The 24,674-nt window shown below is 42.0% G+C and overlaps 1 protein-coding gene across 21 annotated transcripts in view; it reads left to right on the forward strand.

The window, feature by feature from the left end:
• The window catches only part of HHLA2 (HHLA2 member of B7 family), a 112,101-nt gene that overhangs the window by 49,073 nt on the left and 38,354 nt on the right, over nucleotides 1-24,674 (forward strand). For 14 of the 21 annotated variants that reach the window (XM_061134333.1, XM_061134335.1, XM_061134334.1 and 11 more), the window contains one exon: nucleotides 12,370-12,445. The gene's annotated coding sequence lies outside the window, so the exon portion shown is untranslated. Of the gene's footprint in view, nucleotides 1-12,369; nucleotides 12,446-14,626; nucleotides 14,723-15,787; nucleotides 15,924-22,239; nucleotides 22,474-24,674 lie in introns of those variants that run through there. The other 7 variants (XM_061134319.1, XM_061134328.1, XM_061134331.1 and 4 more) reach the window with 4 other exon arrangements.

A 24,674-nucleotide genomic window follows, 5' to 3' on the forward strand; every position in this document is an offset into this window, starting at 1 on the left:
TTGAATACTGGACTGGGTTCCCACTTCCTTTTCCAATTTTCATCTACTACTTGTATTCAGTAAGATTTTTTTCAGTAAGAGCAGTTTACTTTCTACTGTTTTGAGAAAGTTTTTTTTTGTTGTTGATTTACGATGTCTGGAATAGGAAATGGCGAGCTACTCCAGCATTCTTGCTTGGAAAGTTTCATGGACAGAGGAGCCTGGTGGGCTACAGTCTCTACGGGATTGCAAAGGGTTGGACATGACTGAGCATGCACCCATCACTTATATATGGAATCTAAAAAATAAAACAAATGCATATAACAAAACAGAGAGACTCACAGATAGAACAAACTAGGGGTTACCAGTGAGGAGAGAGAAGGGAAACAGGGCAAGATAAGGGGTAGGGGATGAAGAGGGATTTACTGGGAAATTTTCATGAATAATTTTGGTTTGTTTTCTGTTTCCTCTTTTTCTTCCCCCATCAATTTTCTGGGGTTGTCATCTAGTTTTTCTTTTTCCTTTTCTGCCTCTTTCTGTCTTTTTGCTCTGTTTTGTAAATTTCCCCTACTTATTCTTCTAACCTAATGACTTCATTTCTGTTTTTGGTTCTAAGCTCTTGTCTGTTCTCCTAAATTTTTATGGCACCCTGTTCCTTTTTTGTGGAATTTTCGTATTTTTCTGAGGATGATGATAATTTTATTTCATTTGGTTTGTAGATTCCTTCCCATCCTGCATTACTTATTTACTTCAAGATGTCTTTTTATGATGGAGATCAGTTTTTGTTTTTAATTTCTGTCTTTCATGGTGGAAGCTTTCCTCAGATATCAGGCGATACCTAAATTTCTGCTTAATGTTAAGAATGGAGGGATCTAAAAAGCTCGTCTGAGTCTCTGAGCGCTTGAACTATGGGCCAAGCTTATCGACTGAGTTCACTATAGAATGATATAGATTGGGGGTGGGGAAGGATCTCTGTAGTCAGCGTTAGGCATACACTGGACACTTGATGCTAACCATTATGCAGCTCTAATTGTTGTAGAATCCAGGGTCACAAAACACAGCTCAGAGGACACTCCAGACCGTGCAGTACAGTCTGTTAGGCCAGTGGGCCCAAGGGGGATCGGTTCCCAACAACGGCCCTGATGGGTTCAGAGGACTTGGTTTTACACCCCACACACACCTCCACTACAGGACTGGTTCAGTTCAGTTCAGTCGCTCAGTCGTGTCTGACTCTGCGACCCCATGAATCGCAGCATGCTAGGCCTCCCTGCCCATCACCAACTCCGGGAGCTTACTCAAACCCATGTCCATCGAGTCGATGATGCCATCCAACCATTTCATCCTCTGTCGTCCTCTTCTCCTCCTGCCCTCAATCTTTCCCAGAATCAAGGACTTTTCAAATGAGTCAGCTCTTCACATCAAGTGGCCGAAGTACTGGAGTTTCAGCTTCAGCATCAGTCCTTCCAATGAACACCCAGGACTGATCTCCTTTAGGATGGACTGGTTGGATCTCCTTGCGGTCCAAGGGACTCTCAAGAGTCTTCTCCAACACCACAGTTCAAAAGCCTCAATTCTTCTGCTCTCAGCTTTTTTTACAGTCCAACTCTCACATCCATTAGTTTTACAACATGCAAATGTGGAAGAATTAACAGTTACAACATGCAGGTGCAGGCACTATTATTAATCTGAGACAACCTGACCTCTACTTCCAATCTTTGTTTGCCATCTGTGAGGAGCGGGGCTCCTGGTTTTTCTTTAAGGATGGTTAGCGGGATTCAGGCCCAGTTCACATCCTGCTGTAAGATGCCTGACAATCTTCCAGATGGACTCCCTCTTGCCCTCCTCCCAGCAGCCCCAACATAGTCTGTGCCAAGATAGATCATCCCTCCAGACATCTTGCTTTTATTTTCCCAGAGAACAAGCTTCCAGATTGCTCTTGGGAGGGGCTGTTGCTTAGCAAAGTGGAGTAGAGGAGAGAATCTGGAAGGTTTAACTTCTCAAATAGAGTAATAGGGTCTGACTCCATATATTTTTAAATTTCTGATTGCTGAGAGGTTTCAAGCTGTAGTTCATTTCTTCCTCTTCTGCTCCCTATTTGGGCAAGCTGATAAAAAAAAAAAAAAGCCTAGGTACTCCTTTCCTTGCCACTAGAGGGAAGTTCAGACCACTCCAAGAGTGAATTCTTTCATAAACACCAAGGCTACTCACCCTCACTCTCAAGACACTCAAGCTAATTCCAGACCAGCTTGGGTGCTGTCCTGCTCTGCCCAGAAAGTTTCATGAGTGAGAAATATATGCATGGTATCAATTTAAACATCCCACCTGTTAACTGGGGGGCTGTCTTAGTGTACTTGGGTTGCTATGGTAAATTACCATGGGCTAGGTGGCTTAAATAGTGAACACTTATTTCTTATGAATTATTTCATAGTAAAAGCAAGAGAATTCCAGAAAAACACCTATTTCTGCTTCATTGACTATGCTAAAGCCTTTGACTGTGTGGATCACAACAAACTGCAGAAAATTCTTCAAGAGATGGGAATACTAGACCACCTGACCTGCCTCCTGAGAAACTGTATGCAGGTCAAGAAACAACAGTTAGAACTGGACATGGAACAACAGACTGGTTCCAAATTGGGAAAGGAGTACATTAAGGGTGTATACTCTCACCCTTGCTTATTTAACATATGTGCAGAGTACATCATGAGAAATGTTCTGCTGAATGAAGCACAAGCTGGAATTGATTGCCAGGAAAAATATCAATAACCTCAGATATTCAGATGACACCACCCTTATGGCAGACAACAAAGAGGAATTAAAGAGCCTCTTGATGAAAGTGAAAGAGGAGAGTGAAAAAGGTTGCTTAAAACTCAACATTCAAAAAACTAAAATCATGGCATCCATTCCCATTACTTCATGGCACATAGATGAGGAAACAGTGGAAAGAGTGACAGACTTTATTTTCTTGGGCTCCAAAATCACTGCCCAAGGACAGTGACTGCAGACATGAAAATAAAAGACACTTGCTTCTTGGAAGAAAAGCTATGACAAACCTAGACTGCATATTAAAAAGCACAGACATTACTTTACCAATAAAGGTCCATATAGTCAAGGCTATGGTTTTTCCAGTGGTCCTGTATTGGATGTGAGGGTTGGACTATAAAGAAAGCTGAGTGCCGAAGAATTGATGTTTTTGAACTGTGGTGTTAGAGAAGACCCTTGAGAGTCCCTTGGACTGCAAGGAGATCCAACCAGTCCATCCTAAAGGAGATCAGTCCTGGGTGTTCATTGGAAGGACTGATGCTGAAGCTGAAACTCCAATACTTTAGCCAGCTGATACAAAGAGCTGACTCACTGGAAAGACCCTGATGCTGAGAAAGATTGAGGGCAGGAGGAGAAGGGGATGATAGAGGATGAAATGGTTGGATGGCATCACCAACTCAATGGACATGAGTTTGAGCAAGCTCCAGGAGATGGTGATGGACAGGGAGGCCTGGTGTGCTGCAGTTCATGGGGTTGCAAAGAGTTGGACACAACTGAGCGACTGAAAACCAGAAGGTGGTTTAAATAGTGAACATTTATTTCTTATGGTTCTGGAGGCTAGAAAGTCCAAGATCAAGGTGCTTGCAGATCCAGCGTCTGGTGAGGGCCCACTTCCTGATTTGTAGCTGGCTGTCTTCTCAGTATGTCCTCACATGGTGGAGAGCAGAGAGAGAAACAAGCTGTCTTCTCATAAGGATGCTAATCCCATCTGGAGGGCCCTCTCTCCCAATACCATTTCACTGGGTATTAGGGTTTCAGCATATGAGTTTTGAAGGGATGCAAACATGTAGTCCATAACAGAGAGGATACGGTCAAACTGCGTTGGATGACTACAGGAAATAGCTTTCACAGAAACTAGTCTTTCTTTTCCCATTAGTCTCAGAGATAGTGCCTATGCCTTTGGGTTGTGGTGTGGGTTGTGGTGCTGGAGAAGGCTCTTGAGAGTCCCTTAGACAGCAAGCAAATCAAACCAGCCCATCCTAAAGGAAGTCAACCCTGAATATTCATTGGAAGGACTGATACTGAAGCTGAAGTTCCAATACTTTGGCCACCTGATGAGAAAAGCCAACTCATTAGAAAAGACTCTGATGCTGGGAAAGACTGAAGGCAAAAAGAGAAGAGGATGACAGGACGGGGTGATTGGATGGCATCATCAGCTCAATGGACATGAGTTTGAGCAGACTCTTGCAAATAGTGGAGGACAGGGAAGCCTGGCATGCTGCAATCCACAGGGTCACAGGACTAAACAACAACATGCCATTAGGCACATTGTGGTGTAAATTCTCTGGCCTGCACACATTTCCAGTACTAGCTAGAGATTAGATTTCTTGGGTGTTTTAAGTTAATACTTGTCCAGCTTTCTCTAGCTTCCAAATTTGGTGACATTTTTCTCTCTCCTGTTTTTCTGATTTATATTTTACTCTTTAAAAAAAAATTCCTTCCCTAAATTTTTATTGACCTAAGGAGGTAAAAAATAAAATTAGAAACATGTGTTCAACTGCTTTTTTAACCCAGAAATCCCGGGGAGCTCACTTCTTCAGACTTGTAGACAGGAGGCATTTTCTTTTCATTTGTTGCTGAATTCCTGAAATGTATTCTGCATTTAGCTCTAGTTGCTCTGATAACTCAGATTATTCATATTATTGGATTCTGATCAGGTCCTGTGTTCATATGACTAAAAACCTAGAGTGTCATGATTTATGGCAGATTCTTAAATTCAGCCATTCAGTTTACCCTAAGTTTGCTTTTTGTTCTTAGTAGTACTCCATTGTAATACAGATAGAAGGCTTCTATCAACAGTCTAGAAACAAGCTGAAATGTAAATGAATTATCTATACCTATCTCTACTCTATTTGTGTGGGAGAAGTGGAAAGATAATCAATTCATAGATGTCTTTTTAAAATGAAAGCCACATTTCTTCCCTTCGTGGTTATGAAAATTTGACCCATCTTTTGAACAAATTGAGCAACAATTTAAAATTCTTGGTTATATGTTGCAGATTTAAATTAAGATTTCAAAATGCAGTTGTTAATTTGAAAATAATGACCTCATCAAATGGTAAGCTTGTTTTGGCTTCACATTTGATTTATAGGTTGGTAAGAAAAGAACTTTATTAAAAAAAAACAAGTTATATTCACAATAAAAGCATATAGATGAAAATTAGCCTCTTTCTTCCATAAACTTCCCCAGAGTCTATTTTCCCCTCTTAGAGGCAATAGGCCATATTAAATTTACTATTTATGTCTTGAAAACTGATCAGTGTGAATATAATCAAGTATATTCTGTGAATCAAGTATATACTGTGAATATAATCATGTATATAGTATGTGAGCTTTTCTATGCTAACAAGATCATAATGTGTATGCTGTTCTACGCCTTATTTTAACTGTGTATTTCTGAAGATTATACCATATCAGCATATTTAGATCTCCCTTATACTTTTATAATTTTTTGTAGAAATAGAATAAATACAGAGAAGTACACAAACACACGCATATTTAACTGAATCAGCAGAGAACAAACACCCATCAGGGAACCACCCCCTTTCTAGCCAAGCAGTCAGACATTCCTAACCCTTCATGTTCCCTCCAAGTCACTAACATCTCTCTCCCTCAAAGGAAGCCTCTCCCAAACTTTTATGATATCCTTCTCTTTCCTTTACTTTTAGTACCTAAGTATAAAGCCTTAAACCTTATAGTTTAGGTTTGCGTGTTTAGAATTTTTTGCCTGGGTTAGAATATCTGGCAATTTAAATCATGCAAGCTTAGCAATGACTTAAAATTCTTGATTCTACGGGAATTGTTTTGTGTCTGGCATATTTAGCGCTTTCTGTTTGTCTCATTTATTTTATTTTATATTTTATTTTTTCCTCTCTAAGAGCTTCTTCTTTCAGATTTCTCAAAAATTTATTCCTCCTTTTTTTCTTTACGACCTTGAAAGTTACACAGTCTGGTAACTGGTAAACTGGTTAACCATAAAATTATGACATACATTTCTGTTTTTCTTTTGGTTCTTAAATTTTATTTAATTTTTTTTCAATTATTTTTGTTAGTTGGAGGCTAATTACTTTACAGTATTGTAGTGGTTTTTGTCATACATTGACATGAATCAGCCATGGATTTACATGTATTCCCCATCCTTTGTTTCTTAATGAGTCTTGCTAGTGGTTTGTCAATTTTGCTTATTTTTTCAAAAAACCAGCTTTTAGCTTTGTTGATTTTTGCTATGGTCTCTTTTGTTTCTTTTGCATTTATTTCTGCCCTAATTTTTAAGATTTCTTTCCTTCTGCTAACCATGGGGTTCTTCATTTCTTCCTTCTCTAGTTGCTTTAGGTGTAGAGTTAGGTTATTTATTTGGGTTTTTTCTTGTTTCTTGAGGTAAGCCTGTAATGCTATGAACCTTCCCCTTAGCACTGCTTTTACTGTGTCTCATAGGTTTTGCGTTGTTGTGGTTTCATTTTCATTCATTTCCATGCATATTTTGATTTCTTTTTTGATTTCTTCTATGATTTGTTGGTTATTCAGAAGTGTGTTATTTAGCCTCCATATGTTTGAATTTTTAATAATTTTTTTTCCTGTAATTGAGATCTAATCTTACTGCACTGTGGTCAGAAAAGATGACTAGAATGATTTCAATTATTTTGAATTTACCAAGGCTAGATTTATGGCCCAGGATGTGATCTATTCTGGAGAAGGTTCCATGTGCACTTGAGAAAAAGGTGAAATTGATTGTTTTGGGGTGAAATGTCCTATAGATATCAATTAGGTCTAGCTGGACCATTGTGTCATTTAAGGTTTGTGTTTCCTTGTTAATTTTCTGTTTAGTTGATCTATCCATAGGTGTGAGTGGGGTATTAAAGTCTCCCACTATTATTGTGTTACTATTAATTTCCTCTTTCATACTCGTTAGCGTTTGCCTTACATATTGCGGTGCTCCTATGTTGGGTGCATATATATTTATAATTGTTATATCTTCTTCTTTGATTGATCCTTTGATCATTATGTAGTGTCCTTCTTTGTCTCTTTTCACAGCCTTTATTTTAAAGTCTATTTTATCTGATATGAGTATTGCGACTCCTGCTTTCTTTTGGTCTCCGTTTGCATGAAATATTTTTTTCCAGCCCTTCACTTTTAGTCTGTATGTGTCCCTTGTTTTGAGGTGGGTCTCTTGTAGACAGCAAATATAGGGGTCTTGTTTTTGTATCCATTCAGCCAATCTTTGTCTTTTGGTTGGGGCATTCAACCCATTTACATTTAGGGTAATTATTGATAGGTATGGTCCCGTTGCCATTTACTTTGTTGTTTGGGATTCACGTTTATACAACCTTTCTGCATTTCCTGTCTGGAGAAGTTCTTTTAGCATTTGTTGAAGAGCTGGTTTGGTGGTGCTGAATTCTCCCAGCTTTTGCTTGTCTGTAAAGCTTTTAAATTCTCCTTCACATCTGAATGAGATCCTTGCTGGGTACAGTAATCTAGGTTGTAGGTTATTCTCTTTCATTACTTTAACTGTGTCCTGCCATTCCCTTCTGGCCTGGAGGGTTTCTATTGATAGATCAGCTGTTATCCTTATGGGAATCCCCTTGTGTGTTATTTGTTGTTTCTCCCTTGCTGCTTTTAATATTTGTTCTTTGTGTTTGATCTTTGTTAATTTGATTAATATGTGTCTTGGGGTGTTTCGCCTTGGGTTTATCCTGTTTGGGACTTTCTGGGTTTCTTGGACTTGGGTGGCTATTTCCTTCCCCATTTTAGGGAAGTTTTCAGCTATTATCTCCTCAAGTATTTTCTCATGGCCTTTCTTTTTGTCTTCTTCTTCTGGGACTCCTATGATTCAAATGTTGGGGCGTTTCACATTGTCCCAGAAGTCCCTGAGGTTGTCCTCGTTTCTTTTGATTCTTTTTTCTTTTTTCCTCTCTGCTTCATTTATTTCCACCATTTTATCTTCTACCTCACTTATCCTACCTTCTGTCTCCGTTATTCTACTCTTGGTTCCCTCCAGTGTTTTTGATCTCATTCATTGCATTATTCATTTTTAATTGACTCTTTTTTATTTCTTCTAGGTCTTTATTAAACATTTCTTGCATCTTTTCAATCTTTGTCTCCAAGCTATTTATCTGTAACTCCATTTTGTTTTCAAGATTTTGGATCATTTTTATTATCATTATTCTAAATTCTTTTTCAGGTAGATTCCCTATCTCCTCCTCTTTTGTTTGACTTGGTGGGCATTTTTCATGTTCCTTTACCTGTTGGGTATTTCTCTGCCTTTTCATCTTGTTTAGATTGCTGTGTCTGGAGTGGCCTTTCTGTATTCTGGTGGCCTGTGGTTCCTTTTTATTGTGGAGGTTTCACCCAGTGAGTGGGGTTGGACGATTGGCTTGTCAAGGTTTCCCGGTTAGGGAAGCTTGCGTCGGTGTTCTGGTGAGTGGAGCTGGATTTCTTCTCTCTGGAGTGCAATGGGGTGTCCAGTAGTGAGTTTTGAGAGGGGTCTATGTGTTAGGTGTGACCTTGGGCAGCCTGTATGTTGACACTCAGGGCTATGTTCCTGTGTTGCTGGAGAATTTGCATGGTATGTCTTGCTCTGAAACTTATTGGCTCTTGGGTGGTGCTTGGTTTCAGTGTAGGCATGGAGGCTTTTGGGTGGTCTCTTATTACTTAATGTTCCGTGTAGTCAGGAGTTTTCTGGTGTTCTCAGGTTTGGGGCTTAAGTCTCCTGCCTCTGGATTTCAGTTTTATTCTTCCTGTAGTCTCAGGACTTCTCCAACTATACAGCACTGATAAGAAAACTTCTAGGTTAATGGCTAAAAGATTCTCCCCCGTTAGGGACACCCAGAGACATTCACAGAGTTACATGAAGAAGAGGAGAGGGAGGAGGGAGATAGAGATGAGCAGGAGGAGAAAAAGGGGGACTCAAGAGGAGAGAGACAGATCTACACAGTTCTCTGTTCCCAGAGTGTTCTCCGTTGCCCAGACACCCACAAAGGTTCACAGAACTGGATTGGGAAGAGAAGGGGAAGGGAGGAAATAGAGGTGTTCTGAGGTAGAAAACAGAGAGTCAAGATTGGGAGAGAATAATCAACACACTCCTGAATAAAAATGGGAAGTGAATACTGGATTCTTAAATGTCCACAATTTATATCATATACTGAAAAACAAAAATTAAAAATCTAGAGTAGAGGTTAGACTCTTAAAAATACAATATTAAAAACAAAAACACAAAAAATTTTACAAATATATATGAAGTTTGGCTTAAAAATAGGGCTTCTCTCTTTTTTTTCAAGGTTATAGTGAAATGAAAATGAAAATTAAGGAGTAGTAGAGGAGTAACAGTAATTTCTTTTAAGAAAATAAGAGAGAAGAAAAAAACAAGAAAAAAAATTTTTTTCCTAATTAAAAAAATCGTAAAAATATATGAAAATAAAAGTTAAGGAGTAATGGGGGAGTAATAGGGAATTTTAAAAGAAAATAAAAGAGAAAAAAGTAAAATTATATCTAGGACTTTCTCTGGAGCTGTTGCGGTCAGTGTGGGTTCGGCTCAGTTTCAGATAGCTCCTCGTTCCAGCTTACACGTCTCGATATCTACAGGCCCCTTCCGGTGTAGTCGGTGTGACCTACAGGGATTTTAATCTGTTGCACCGGTCCCTTCTGAAGCGGTTCCCTTTGTTTATTTGGCTTCTGTTTGCCGGTCTCTTCAGTGTCTAATTTCCGCCCTGACACAGGCGGGCAGAGGTGGTCTCTTGTTCAGGTAGCTAGTTCCGTTGCGCTGCGGGGAGGGAGGGGCGCTGCTTTCCCCGTCTGCGCTGCTCAGGCTCCTGGTTGCTCTATGTGGAGCGGGCCCTGTGTTGTGTGCGGTTCCAGTTTTTGGGTACTCCACAAAAGCGCAGACTTGGTTGTGCCTGAGTTTTGTGCCTTCCCTGCCGGAGCGGCTCAGGCAGCCAGGAGCTTGACGGGCGCACTCTCCCTGGGTGCGGCGCGCCTTCTCCCCTCTGCGGTCCCAGTCTCAGTCCCCGCCCGCGCCGGTTGGGTGCGTGCACCCTCTGCCCTCCGCATCCCCAGCCCCAGTCCCCGCCTGCGCCGGTTGGGTGTGTGCACCCTGTGTTTAGCCACGACCCTCCAGGCGGATGTCGACCATCCAGAATCTCAGGAAGTGTTTGGTTAGAAACTGGAGGCCTGTTTGCAGTTTGGTGGGGGTGCCATCTTTGGGGCCGAACCTGCCCCTTTCCCCTCCCGCCTGCCTTCTGCCTCTGGCGGGGCTGGGCCGGTCTGCAGCTGGCTAGCTCTTCTCTGGACTTGCTCAGACCCTTTGTTCTGCGAACGGCCGGCAGTGTGTTCGGGCCGGTTAATTTTCTCTCTCTCTTTTGCTATCCCACTGTTTAAGTTGCTATCTCATGTTAGCTCCCTCCGATTGCCCTCAGGGCACTCAGGCCCGGTCCTTACCCTGAGCACTGCTGCCCGCTCCTCTCCGTTCCGCCCCCACTTGCTGGTGGCGGATGCAGGCGTCTGGGGTACTTTTCTGCTGGGAGTTGCTTTTAGACAAGTAATCTGTGTGTTTTATTTATTTTTCCTCCCAGTTAGGTTGCCCTCCGAGATTGGAAAACTTCCCCCAGACCCGCCAGTGTGAGGGTTTCCTGGTGTTTGGAAACTTCCTCTATTACGACTCCCTTCCCGGGACGGGTCTCCGTCCCTAGCTCTTTTGTCTCTCTTTTTATCTTTTGTATTTTGTCCCACCTCCTTTCGAAGATGATGGGCTGCTTTTCTGGGCGCCTGATGTCCTCAGCTAGCAATCAGACGTTGTTTTGTGAAGTTTGCTCAGCGTTCAGTTGTTCTTTCAATGAATTTGTAGGGGAGAAAGTGGTCTCCCCTTCCTATTCCTCTGCAATCTTGGCTCCTCCCCCACATTTTTGTTTTTCAAATCCTTAGATTCATTGGTATTTACCTTCCTCATGGGAAAGGCAAGAACCTGAGGCTCCTTTTAGCTATATCAATGTTTGAATCCCCTCTGATTAGCCCCTCCGTCTTGGGGCTTCCCTCATAGCTCAGTTGGTAAATTATCGCCTGCAATGCAGTTGACCTGGCTTGGATTCCTGGGTCAGGGAGATCCCCTGGAGAAGGAAATGGCAACCCATTCCAGTATTCTTGCCTGGAGAATCCCATGGACAGAGGAGCCTGACAGGGATTGCAAGAGTCAGACACGACTTAGTGATTAAACCACCACCAACCTAAACTTTTAAGCCATTATTGTTATGTCTTTTAGTTCTGCTTATATTTTGAACACTATCATCACTGTCTTTATCATCATTATCAGTTTACTTGTTTAAATTCATGTTTTCATTGCTCTTCATTCCATTCTAAATCTGGGTCTCCTGGTACTATTTCCCTTCTGCTGCAAAGCATGTCTTTAGTATCTCTTAGTACAGATCTACTAGCTACAAATTCTGATTTGTGTGTCTTAAAATTATTTATTTCACTCCTACTGAAATATTATTTTGCTAAACTTCTAATTCTAGGTTGGGAGTTTTTTACTATTTTGAACACATTATTTTGTGTTTTCTGGTTTCTATTAACTCTATTAAAAGTTAGCTATCTACCTAATTGTTGTTCCTTTGAAGGCAGTCTGCCTTTGTTTACATCCAGCTGCTTTAGAACTTTTTCTTTGGTTTTTAAAATTTCACAGTTGTGTCCCTGGTGTTTTTCTCTTTATTCTGTTTAGAATTGTTTAGACTTCTAAGTCTGTATATTAATGTCTTTCATTTTTTGGAAAATTTTTATCCATTATCTCTTCAAATAATTCTTCTTCCCCATTCTTTTCTCCTCCCTAGAATTCCGGTTATATGGTACCTTCTCACTGTATCTTCAGTTTCTTCCTTTCTAATCTCACTCTTTTGTTTCTCTTTGCTTCATTTGGGATAGTTCTTTCAAGCTAATCAGTATCCAGGCTACTAATTCCTTTTGGCTATCTAAATGGGTGTTAAATCAATTTATTAAATTGTCTCTAATTTTGATTATTATTTTCCAGTTCTTGTGATTTCTGTTTATGGTTTTCAACCCTCTACCAATATTCTCTATCTTGTCCTATCTCCTTAATCTAAGTAAGTATGGTTATTTTAACAGCTCTAAAAATTCCAATCTTTAAGGTACTTGTGAGTTCTGTTTGCTGTTTATTTTCTTGTCTCTGAGTGCCTAGTTATTTTTTATTGTGTGCCAGAAACTGTATTTGCAAAAATGTTGTAGAAATTATTTTCAGCTTGGGATAATATCTTCCGGAAAAGAAGATTTGTGGTGTTTTTCTTTCTTTTTTTTTTTAGTCATATGGGGATACCAATACTCTGAAATAACCTTAATCTGATTTCATCCACAGCATGTAGAAGAGTACAAATGCTACACAAGATGCAATGGTGACACTTCTTTTGAATGATGCTGAAGTATCTTCTGTGGTAAGTTGGGAGATAAACAATCAGATTTTAGTATTATCTCTGCTGGCTGTTTGTTTAATACTTAGCTGTGTGCCAGGTAGTATTATAAATGTTTTTGAATAGCATTAAATAGTTCTTATAAAAATGATTCCAGGATGTATATTACCATTATCCCTGTGTTATAGATGTAAAATTGGACAAAGAGGAGTTGGGTAATTTGGCCAATGATACATGGCTTTAAATGGAAAACCTGAGCTCTGAACCCAAGTAACCTAATTCTAGAGTCCCTGATCCTAACCAATGTGATAGAAAACTTTCTTTAGGGGAAAAACTGCCGGGTACTATTAGTACCAATTTCTCTGAGCTCCTTTTACTCAGTTCCTGGATGCTGAATTTATTGAACCAAATGGCAACACTGTTAACAGAATTACTTAAGTTTTTCTAAGGGCAGGTTTTATGAATGGTCACTAGGCTAAGTTGAAGAAATTGATTGGGTACGAAATAATGCTGTTGATGTGAATTTAGAGCCGATACTACTCTATTATTCTAGGAGATGACAAAATTAGGAATTATGTGGGGAAGGGCAGTTAGGACTGGGCCTCTTGACTTTGTTTAATGATTATAAATTTCAATTTAAAATGCATTACCTGTTATTTTGGCAGCAGTGCTGGTGTCTAGAAGAAAATCACAGTAGGCTTGTTCTGTGGGTGAGGGGGCTCACTAAGGAGGTCTCATTCCATGTGAGCTCACTGCTGCGGTTCAGAGCTGGGAGGAAGCGGAATGAATGGTGGGTTAACTGTGTGGCCTCTGTAGACCCCTTTGCAGTGAGACTAGATGGAGAAACTGCCGCTCAGAACTCAGAATCTGCTCGATTCATGCGTGGGATTTGTTTATTGTGTTTCTTTTCACAATGACTGCTCAGCCTGCTTCAGCATGAACAGTTGGCTTGGTACCCAGAGAGTGTTTGATTAGCTAAGTTAGGAAGCATGATGCCATACACTATAGAGGAAATTTATCCTGGATAAATGTAGATCATTTAGTCAGATTGCTAGACTCTCAGCATGCTCTGGCTTCCCTGGGAGAAAATGCCATAGGAACTTTCTTAGAAACACAAGAAAACAGAACCTATTTTCAAGGAACCTGAAGAGCCTGACCTAACATATGATCCGGGGCCAGCCAATATGACCTTCGAGGGAAAGATGCAATAAGAAAACAACCACAGCGACACATGAACTAATCCTACAGAGGGCTTTGGAATCAGAACTCCTCCTAGTTGCAAGTGACAGAAACCAGATTTCAGCCTAATCACAGCCATCAAGAGATGGGGAAGAGGAACAAATTATGGCCTTTGGGCTGACTGCATTGCATATCAGTATAAATTTTTGCTTATTTATTTGATGGACAGAGGACCAAAATATTTTCAGTAGGACTAAATGTACTTTGGAAGGCTCTGAACTTAAAGCTGGGAGAAAGAATTCACTGGCTTATAATATTGAGAATAATAGGCATGAGACTAAATTAAAGCTGACTGAATCCAGAGGCTGAAAAGATACCACAGTTGCCCTTGCACCATCCACCCTACCTTTGCTCTCTGCCCCTCTCTTTTTTGGGCTTTTTAACTCCTGCTGCATATGTGCTTTTCCTGTGTTATTAGAGAAGAGGAACACAGGTGTGTTTCTCCCTCTAGATTAGGCAGGCCTGGGGCAAGTGTTGCATTGGTTACCTACTGATGCATAATAAATAATCCCCCAACTCAGCAGCTTAAAACAACAAACATTTATCATCTCGCACAGTTTCTGAGAGTGAAAAATCTGGAAGCAGCTTGAAAGTGAAAATCACTCAGTCGTGTCCGACTCTTTGTGACCCCATGGACTATAGTCCATGGAATTCTCCAGGCCAGAATACTGGAGTGGGTAGCCCTTCCCTTCTCCAGGGGATCTTCCCAACCCAGGGATCGAACCCAGGTCTCCCGCATTGCAGGAAGATTCTTTACCAGCTGAGCCACAAGGGAAGCCCAGAAGCGGCTTAGCTGGATGTTTCTGGCTCCAGATCTCCCATTGGATTGCAGTTAAGATGTAAAATGTTGGCCAGGGCTGCAGGCATCTGAAGAAGCTGGAGAAACTGCTTCCAGGCTCATTCCTGTGGTTGCTGGTTGGGAGAGTCATTTACTTGTCACGTGAAATGACTTACTTGTCTCCACAGAGGTTTCTCATACATCGTGACAGCTGGCTTCCCCTAGGGTGAACAATCAAGGAGCAGGAGAAACCAAACTGGAGGACACAGCTCTTCTATAACCCGGTTAGGAACATATCATTTCCGCAGTATTCTATTGGTTACACAGACCTGTGCCGGTCCAATGTGGGATATGAGAGTCTGTGGGATATGAGGGCCATTCAAAGGCCAGCTCTCACAGGGGTCAAACTCTCCGATGGCCCCAGGATTTTTGCTTGCTGGTATACACACTCTATAGGATTCCCTGTGAATGTGGACTGCATCTGTGAACGTGATTTTATAGTCACAGCCTTGATGAGAATACACTCCCTGACAAAGTTGATTTTTCTTGATTTGCAGTTGATTTTGCGGTAACCAAGAGACAGAATTCTGAGTGGGCCTGACCCTAAGCAGTGAGTCCTTTAGCAGAGGCTCAGGAACGTAGCGTCCTGCTGGCCCTGAAGCCTCAGTCCTGTGGTGGAGAGGAGCGGGTGCCAGGGAATGGTGGGGGGTCCTCAGCACTGCAGCTGCAAGGAACCAGATTCCACGGACAGTCAGTGATCTTGGAAAGTGACCACAGGCCTCAGATGAGATAGCAGCCCCGGCTGACAACCTTGATCGCAGCCGGGTGACACCCTGAGCACAAAATTCCCTTAAGCTATTGTGATTGTGGTTAATACAAGCGTGTTGTTCTAAGCTATGAGATGTGCGGCATTTGTTATGCAGTCTAGGACCTAATACAGGCCCCTCTCTGTGAAAGGCAAGGGCCAGATGGGTGGCACCTCCCTCCAGCTCTCCTCATATTGTGAATTGGGAAGAAGATCCCCAAGGAGGGCAAGATGCTATCAGTGAAATGACACAGTGGCAAGGACTGCTAGCAGAAGAAATGAGCTCTCAGAGTTTTTCAGAATATTTCAAGCCTGGAGACCCTAGTCATTGGAAGGATAACCTTCAAACAGTATCTTCCACTAACATCGAAAACATTATTCTCAAGTGTGGTTTCTGTGCAACCTGAGGTGGAACTCTCTGGGGTGTTTGTGAAAATGTTTACCTTCACTCCAGATACAGTGAGTCAATCTCTGGAATGGGTAGGGGGGAGGCGTCTAGCGTCGGGTTATGCATTATTTTTACTTATCATTTCACAGAGCTTCTTTTTATTGGGAAGATTTTTGAAATCAGAAAACAGAGACGAATCACGGTAAAATCCTGACTCGCATTATAAATTTCATAGGCGAGCTTCCTATGACGTGAAATATCAATCCAGCATTTAAAATCATCTGAAAACAAGGTGCCTTTATATACTGTATTTTATTTCTCCATATTATTATTCTGATCTTCCCTTGATTGGACATTTAGATTGTTTCAATTTCTTCACTGTAACAGAAAGTTTGTCCATACATCTGTTATATCTATGATTATTATCAGTTCAGTCACTCAGTCATGTCTGACTCTTTGCAACCCCATGGACTGCAGTATGCCAGACTTCCCTATCCAACATCAACTCCCAGAGCTTGCTCAAACTCATGTCCATTGAGTCCATGATGCCATCCAACGATCTCATCCTCTGTCATCCCCTCCTCCTGCCTTCAATCTTTCCCAATCTTCAATCTTCAGTTGAAAAGAGCATCAGGGTCTTTTACAATGAGGCAGTTCTTGGCATCAGAGGTCAAAGATTGTAGTTTCAGCTTCAGTTTCAGTTCAGTTCAGTTTCAGCTTCAGCTTCAGTTTCAGCTTCCAATGAATATTCAGGACTGATTTCCCTTAGGATTGACTGGTTTGATCTCCTTGCAGTCCAAGGGACTCTCAAGAGTCTTCTCCAACATCACAGTTCAAAAGCGTCAGTTCTTTGGCACTCAGCTTTCTTTATAGTCCAACTCTCACACCCATACATGACTACTGGAAAAACTATAGCTTTGACTAGACAGACCTTTGTCAGTAATGTCTCTACTTTTTGATATGCTGTCTAGGTTTGTCATAGCTTTTCTTCCAAGGAGCAAGCATCTTTTAATTTCATGGCTGCAGTTACCATCTGCAGTGATTTTGGAGCCCCCAAAATAAAGTCTGTCACTGTTTCCATTGTTTCCCCATCTATTTGCCATGAAGTGATGGGGCCAGATGTCATGATCTTAGTTTTTTGAATGTTGAGTTTTTAAGCCATCTTTTTCACCCTCCTCTTTCAGTTTCATTAAGAGGCTGTTTAGTTCCTCTTTGCTTTCTGCCATAAGGGTGGTGCCATCTGTGTATCTGAGGTTATTGATATTTCTCCTGGCAATCTAGATTCCAGCTTGTGCTTCTTCCAGCCCAGTGTTTCTCATGATGTGCTCTGTATATACGTTAAATAAGCAGGGTGACAATATACAGCCTTGATGTACTCCTTTTCCTATTTGGAACCAGTCTGTTGTTCCATGTCTGGTTCTAACTGTTGCTTCTTGACCTGCATACAGATTTCTCAGGAGGCAGGTCAGGTGGTCTGATATTCCCATCTCTTCCAGAATTTTCCAGTTTGTTGTGATCCACACAGTCAAAGGCTTTAGTGTAGTCAATGAAGCAGAAGTAGATATTTTTCTGGAACTCTCTTGCTTTTTCTATGATCCAGTGGTTGTTGGCAGTTTGATCTGTGGTTCCTCTGCCTTTTCTAAATGCAGCTTTAACATCTGGAAGTTTTCGGTTCATGTACTATTGAAGCCTGGCTGGAGTATTTTGAGCATCACCGATTATTCTAATGGAATCCTGATGGGGTTCTGGGGCAGGGCTTACAGTGGGTGCCCACTAGGATGTGCGCTCAGCTCACATCCACCTCCTCGGGGGCTCTGGCTGTGTCATCGTTCTCTGTCCTTCTGCCATATCCTTCTGACCCGGGAGTAGAACACCCGGATTCAGCAGAGCACCCAAATGACTTGGAAACCTGACAGAGGTGGAAAAGTGGGGCTCATCTCAAGTAGGGACCTGGGGCAGTGACCTCAGGCTTCTGCAGCTGGGTTTTGACATCTCACTGCTCCTACTCCTGTCCTTCCTGAAGCTGGTTTGTGCAGCCCTTGCTTGAATCATGTGAGCAACTTTAACTCCTTCCCTTCAAAACCATGCTTTGCTTGTTATCCTGGGTTCCTTTCTGTTGCTGCCAAAAACAAACCCCTGACTGATCCTGATGGTGGCTTGCATACAACAGACACCTAGAGAAAGGTAGTATTTGGAATTAGCCATGGGCCTTTACTGGGATGAAAGGCAGGGAAGCGCCTTTCTATGATCTGGGACAGAAGTGTGAAACCTCAAGATAAGAGGTTGCCAAATGTCTCACTAACCTCTCCCCCTCAGGCAACTGGGCATCTCCTTGGGGGTACTGCTGAGTGTCTGGGAAGCTGTTGCCAAAATTAAGATAGTGGAGACTGATGAGGCACGCTGACTGCTCAAATTATGTTGCTGGCTCTGGTCCAAGATCAGAGTCATTAGGTGGAAGTGATGCGATTCAAATGTAGGCAGCCTCACTCTCTGGCCTTAGTTCTTAACCACTTCTGTGTGTGTGTGCGCCCCTGCCAAAGCAGCCAAGTTGTCTTCATATGAGAAGAAGCGAATGCCAGCTGCCCCCACGGTACAGTTGCCAGAATTGACAAACAGAAACACAAGACTCCCAGTTCAATCTAAATTCCAGATAATCAATAAATGACTTGTTTTAATATGAGTGAGGCTTCCCAGGTGGCGCTAGTGGTAAAGAATCCGCCTGCCAGTGCAGGAGAGGTTGGAGACACAAGTCTGATCCCTGGGTTCGTAAGCTCCCCTGGAGGAAAAAATGGCAACCCACTGCAGCATTCTTGCCTAGAGAATCCTGTGGACAGCAGAGCCTGGTGGGCTACAGTCCATGGGGTCACAAAGAGTCGGATATGACTGAGCGGCTAAGCATGAGTATGAGTATGTCCCGAATATTGTCTCAGACATGCTTGTACTGAAATATTATTAGCTGTTTATGTAAATTCAAGTTTCACTGGGTGTCCTATATTTTATCTGGCACCCCTACATGGTCCAACACCTTATCTCTCTTTTCACCATTGTTCTCTGAGTAACACAAAGTAATTTAAATTCAGCACATACATGCCTTAGAGGATATAGTAAAGAAAACATTTTCAGAGGAAATTTAAGAAATTCAGATCTGCTGAAATCATTGCAGCAGTCCTCACCAGGTAGTCTGTATTCAATGAGCTAGCCTACGTAGCCAGCTTTAATTTCAAGTTTGATGGCCTGGTGAGTGCAAACCATTGCTGAGTACTGTCCTACACTAGGTAACATTGAATGCCTTCCTCTTTATCATTCTTGGGTGTTCTTTGCTGTCAAAGTCTACAAAAACCAAAAAGAAAAAAAAAAAATTAGTTTGAATATGTATGTGTCTGGCCTACCTACCTCTCATTTTTTTCTGTGGTTGGAGCTCAGAGAAATCTTCTTTCCTAAGAAACAGATTGCTGAGCTAGGCTGCAGAGTCCTTTAAAAATGCACATTGGCAACTGTTTTTGTAGGCCCAGACTGCAGAGAAGATGCAATGAAAATGAGATCCCTAAACTCAGCAGAGTTAAGAATCACGCTGAAGGCAAGTGTTTGCAGCCCAGGTGGGTGTGGTCAGAGATCCAAAGGCAGTGCAGTAATCAGGGCTCAGGAAATATCAGGCAAGCAGAAATCTTCGGCTCAAATCACACATGGAATTTTTAGGAATTAAATTGATGATCCAGCCCTTATAGTCTAGTTTTTGTTTTTTGGAGTTTTTTGTTTGTTTTTTACTTTTTTTGGTTATTTTTTTTTTAATTCAATTGTTATCAATGTTGGCAATGACTAAACTAGGGAGCTAGATGAAAATAAAGTGTGACTGTCTACACGTATGGGCTTCCCTGGCGGCTCAGCGGTAAATAATCTGCCTGTCAATGCAGGAGACACAGTTTCAATTCCTGGGTCGGGAAGATTCTCCAGAGAAGGAAATGGCAACCCATTCCAGTATTCTTGCCTGGGAAACCGCACGGATAGAGGAGCCTGGCGGGCTACAATACAGTCCATGGGGTCGCAGAGTTGGATACAACTTAGCGACTAAACAATAACAATCCACATGCACATCTTTCAAGCCTTTGAAAATATCTAAGGATATGATATTGCTTTTGATCAACTGTTTTGAAGGTACAGAGTATGCAGATGGTTACCATTGGGCTTTCCTACTCTAGGTAGCCTTTACAAGTAAGAGGTCAAAGAGCGGATGTTCGGAGTCCAAAAGTTGTCAAGGATAGACATTTCTGGTATATACTCAGAGGAAAATGTGATAATTATAGACACCCCAGGGACTAGTGTGTGAACTGATCTGATCCACAGTCTTTCTGGGAAAATAGCATCCATTTCAAGTATTTACAACAGAGAGTATTTAATCCCAGAAACCAGGTGATAGAAAAGTAGGGAAATCAAATAGAAGAGAGTGAGGAACTTAGGAGACAGGAGGACGCTACCTTTATGATGAAAGGAATTGATGCTATGGGATCCCAAGAGTGAGGTCACCTTGTGGAAGCTGGAACCTTGGCAGGTCTGCCTGATGGGAGCATGACCTATGCGAAGGATGGAGCTGGTGCCAGAAAAGCTGCCCAGCACGTCATTCTTTGCTCAGATGGTGATTCTCATTTGCTGTTCACACGTTTACTGGCAGGCCAGCCTCTACTCATTCCTGTGTTTCCGTAGCTAGGAATTCTTCTGTGGACGCTTCTGGGTTCAATAGACACTGGCAAATCCAGGCAGAGAGCTAGAAGGAGATACCAACCAGCACTCCTAAGAGGATTTTTCAAAGCGAGGCATCCTTGCCCAGGTTCTCATCTGTGCGGGTGGTGAGTTCCAGGCCCAGCATGATTCACTGTGGAAGGATGGTTCTGCTTCTCCTCAGTCCCTACTCTTCAAAGATTAGCTACCACTCTCCTTGAGAAGTATCTGTTCTCTCATCTATCTGCATCTTGAGCAAACCTGTCTTCTGGCAATTCCTCCTTGTCTCACCCCTGCCCCCTCTAATCTTTCTCTAGACCCTAGCCCTTCCATGGATGCACCGCCACCCCTGCCTTCCCTCTTTTCCCAGGCCTACAAACACACCGAACAACATTCCTTGACCCCATTGTTCTCTTCACTTATGATCCTAGTTCCCAACTGTCGTTACCTTCCAAGTTGTTTCTGGAACCGTATCTATTTGCTGCCCTTCTCTCTGCATGCTGACTACAGTTCTGTGAACCAGACTTCTCCCCCTAAGCAGGTGCTGCACCCAGGAGCAGTAACAGATTTGACAAAGCCAATGCTCATTAAAATCAGTGCTTCTCAGCTCTCTGTAGTTACAGGAACAGTAAAGTTTTGTTTCTAATCTGTCATGGACAAATTCATTGGGAAGACGTAATAAAAATGAATTTCTAGAAAAATGAAATTCGAAAGAACATAAAATGCAAGCCTTGATTTTTTTATTATTACATACAATAGGCATAAAGATTTTGATACCAATTTGACAGAGTAATTTTAAATACTTATTCTGTATTCCTATACTTCTGGTGTTACAAACCAGTAATAAACAGCTCGCTGACTGGCACCAGCCTGCAGAACCCCCTTCTTTGAGTGGCTCTGCTTTAGATGATATTCCCCTTCAAATTCTGTTTCAGTCTATGGTCCAAAAGAAATGCTTTACTACCAGCAGCACACACTGCATAGAGCATGGATAGAAGAGAAGGCGTTTTAGTCTAGGTCCCAGCACAGCCTGTGGTCACTCTTTCTGCCGCTTATCTCTAAGCCAGAGCTGACACTCACGCCTTCCTTTCTTGCTGTTACTCATTCTGTGATCTTCCCTTGGGCCCATCCCTCTGCTGTCTCCCCAGCAGGGAGGCCTGAACCTTGATTCTTGAGCTGTTTCAGTTCTCGGTGCTCTTCCCTATAGATAGTCCCCCATTAACCTCACCTGCAGCATATCAAAAAAAAGGAGGGGATCCACTAAGTTCCTATGATATTCCTCCTAGTTATATAGCAGTAATTGCAAATCGTCTTATTAGTCATGGTCAATCGGCCCAGCCAAGACAGTATCCCACTTTTCTGCCATTTTTTTCCTTGGTGTGAAGAGCTCAAATGACCAGTTTTAGCTTCCAATTCAGAAGAACCAAACTGTCTCCCATGGTAAAAAAACATTCTTCCCTTAAGTATTAAAAGAAAGGATGAATGGACCTTAAAGGGACAGTGAGTTTAAAATGTGAGAGTGGGATAATCAGCAGTCATTTTTAGACACATCAGTTCCCCTCACTCTGGTTCTTAGAGCCACATCTTGTAACTATGAGGAGACAGTGCCTTATTTAGCACGCGGTTCGGAGCCTAACCAGTACTCTGCCAAGCAGCTATGTCGAGTAACTTCCAAGAGATTGCCGAGCTAGGTTCTTAGAGACCACTCCACTGTGTTAAAAGGTTAACGACTTCAGTGATAGGGAACATAAAATGGGGAGTTACATTTGAATTCGTCCCTGGCCTTGGTTTCTGAGCTAACCTCGGCCTCTTTTTTCAAGCTTGCTCAGTAGACTCTGATCAGTCTCATGCTCTGGATCCATTCCTAATGTTCTGTATTCTCATCCTTTCCTCAGTCTTCCAATCAGCCTTCTTCCATCGCCTTGACCAACAAGTCCGAAAAGTGGTACAGAGCCTGGCTTAGAGCCTCATCTTCGTTCAGCCACAGCTACATCAGGCACCACTCAATGTCCTGCCGAACTGGAGATTTCCCTGACTCCCTCGTCCTCCAGGCTTACCTGTCAGATGCTCTAAACCTACAGAGCCTGCTCACAGGGGACAGTAGCTCTCCTCCTGCAAAACCAGCCTTGGTGTGTGTGTGCATCCTTGGTCTCCTCAGTGGTAATTGATTCTTTGTGACCCTCTGGACGGTAGCCCGCCAGGCTCCTCTGTCCACGGGATTCTTTAGGCAAGAACACTGGAGTGGGTGCCATGCTCTGCTCCAGGGGATCTTCCCAACTCGGGGATCAAGCAAACCCACGACTCTTATGTCTCCTGCGTTGGCAGGTGGGCTCTTCATTGCTAGCGTCGCCTGGGAAGCCAGCCATCCTTGGTACTCAGCAGCTTGTTAAGGGAAGCCCCTTTGAGGCCGTGAGCTCTGGCTGAGGATGAGACAGCAGTGTGGTAGGCTGTGTGGGCAGGTAAACAATCTGCATGTGCAATTTATTCTTTCAGAGCCTGATGGAATGCTGGGAGGTGCACTCAGCCTTGTTTTTACATTGTGGTAGATACTGGATCTCTGATCTGTAGAGTCTAAAACTCAAGTATCTTCTTCAGAAACTCTGTGTTATCTGATCCTCCTAGACACAATTGCTGAAAGAAATATCTCTTGCTAAAGGAAGCAAAGCCTTTCTTCAAAACCTAGGAGCTTTTATTGCAATTCTCTTAGTAGAAATTGCCACAGGCATCATTTAATATCCAGATCTGTCTCAGTCATCACATTACCTGGTCAGCTTGGTCCGTGAGGGACCAATATACTCATGTGCCCGGATGAGTCAAATGCATGTACTCTGCATTTGAAAAGTCGAAAGACCAACTTACAGCTTCTATATTGTCCCCTGTTTACTCTTAACTCTACAAATTGAACAATAAACTTATGAGATGAAGTACATATAATTATGTCATGTGTCCAGTGTATTCTTTCTATAAATACTCATGTTCTTGTTGTATCATACACTATGAAGTTAGTTTACTGTTTTATAATCTTATTTTTAAAGGTTTCTTGAAAACAAGTATCTACTCCTTTCAAATTGAAAGAAATAAGGAGAAACAGGAACCCTAGAGAGTAAAATAGCCAGGCAAACTCTTCCTAGTTGTATAACAGAAAGCTTCCATTATTTGCAAGATAAAGCTTCAGTTGAGAATCAGTATTTTCCTTTTAATGTTGACACTAAAAAGAAACAGGAATTTTAAGGTTAACGGGGTTCTACTATTAGAAATCTATTCCTATTAAAAAAAAAAACAGAAGGCATATTAAACTTACTACAAAGTTCCAATGGCTCATAACTAATGTTTGTTTTAACTTCAAGATTAAAAGTGGTTTTGTCACCATTCGCAAGAAAATGCATATGTCTAACTTTACTCTGTTAAGTAAGACATAACACAGATTCTTTGAGTATTTTGTTGTGGTGGGAGAACAGGCTTCTTTCTTTAGACAAAAACAGAGCCCGCTTCCTGTGTCAGCAGCTCTTCATCAGGTTGAAAAAAAGCTGTTTTTATTTTGTGTCACTTTGGAATGTTCAGAGACATTGGAAGACCTAACTAACAGCAACTTAAACTTAATTAATAGGAAATCTAAAGATAGAAAATCCATAACAGGCAAGTATAGGGACTTGAAAATACTGTTTCAAACCCAGATTCTTCCCATCCTCCTGCTCTGTTATTCTTATTTTGTTGACTTTTTAGTCCTCCTATGTGTTTCCTCACATTTGCAGGGTGGCTGCTGAAGCTCCAGGCATCACATCAATGCTCAGAATATAGAGAAAGGAGGGGTTTTCGATGAAGTTCTGCTCTTGCATCTATTCCTGTTACAAGGATTCCATAGAAATTCTCCGAACAGACTCTTGTTTATGTTCCATTGTCCAAAAAAGTAGCAATATTTATTTTTGCAGCTTGATTTTAGTAGTTAATTTTGGATACAAAGAAGTTCAGGAGGCTGGCCACCCTTTAGTCTTCTTTTAGTCTCAGAGCAAGGAGGAGGAAAAGGTGGACATACAAACATATAATTGGAGTGCAGTACTCAATAGTGAGGTAAGCATGGTTAGCTGTCGGACTTGCAGTTTGCAAGGAAGTTGGGAAGTTCTGACTGGCTGACATAGGCCCGCTCTTCACAGTGGTCACCCCTCGTTTCTCCTTTTCCAAATACAGAGGACTCCTAACCCATGCTGAGTTGTGGTGGTCACCTCATTCATCTTTTCTGAGCCCTTTCTCAGCTCTCCTTTTAACTGGAAGTGGCCGCATCCTGCGCAGGGCTGGGCAGAGAAGGGGTTCAGTTGGCAAGAGAGAGAAATGG

The sequence above is a fragment of the Dama dama genome, chromosome 31, assembly GCF_033118175.1.
Source record: "Dama dama isolate Ldn47 chromosome 31, ASM3311817v1, whole genome shotgun sequence".
Lineage (NCBI taxonomy): Eukaryota > Metazoa > Chordata > Mammalia > Artiodactyla > Cervidae > Dama > Dama dama.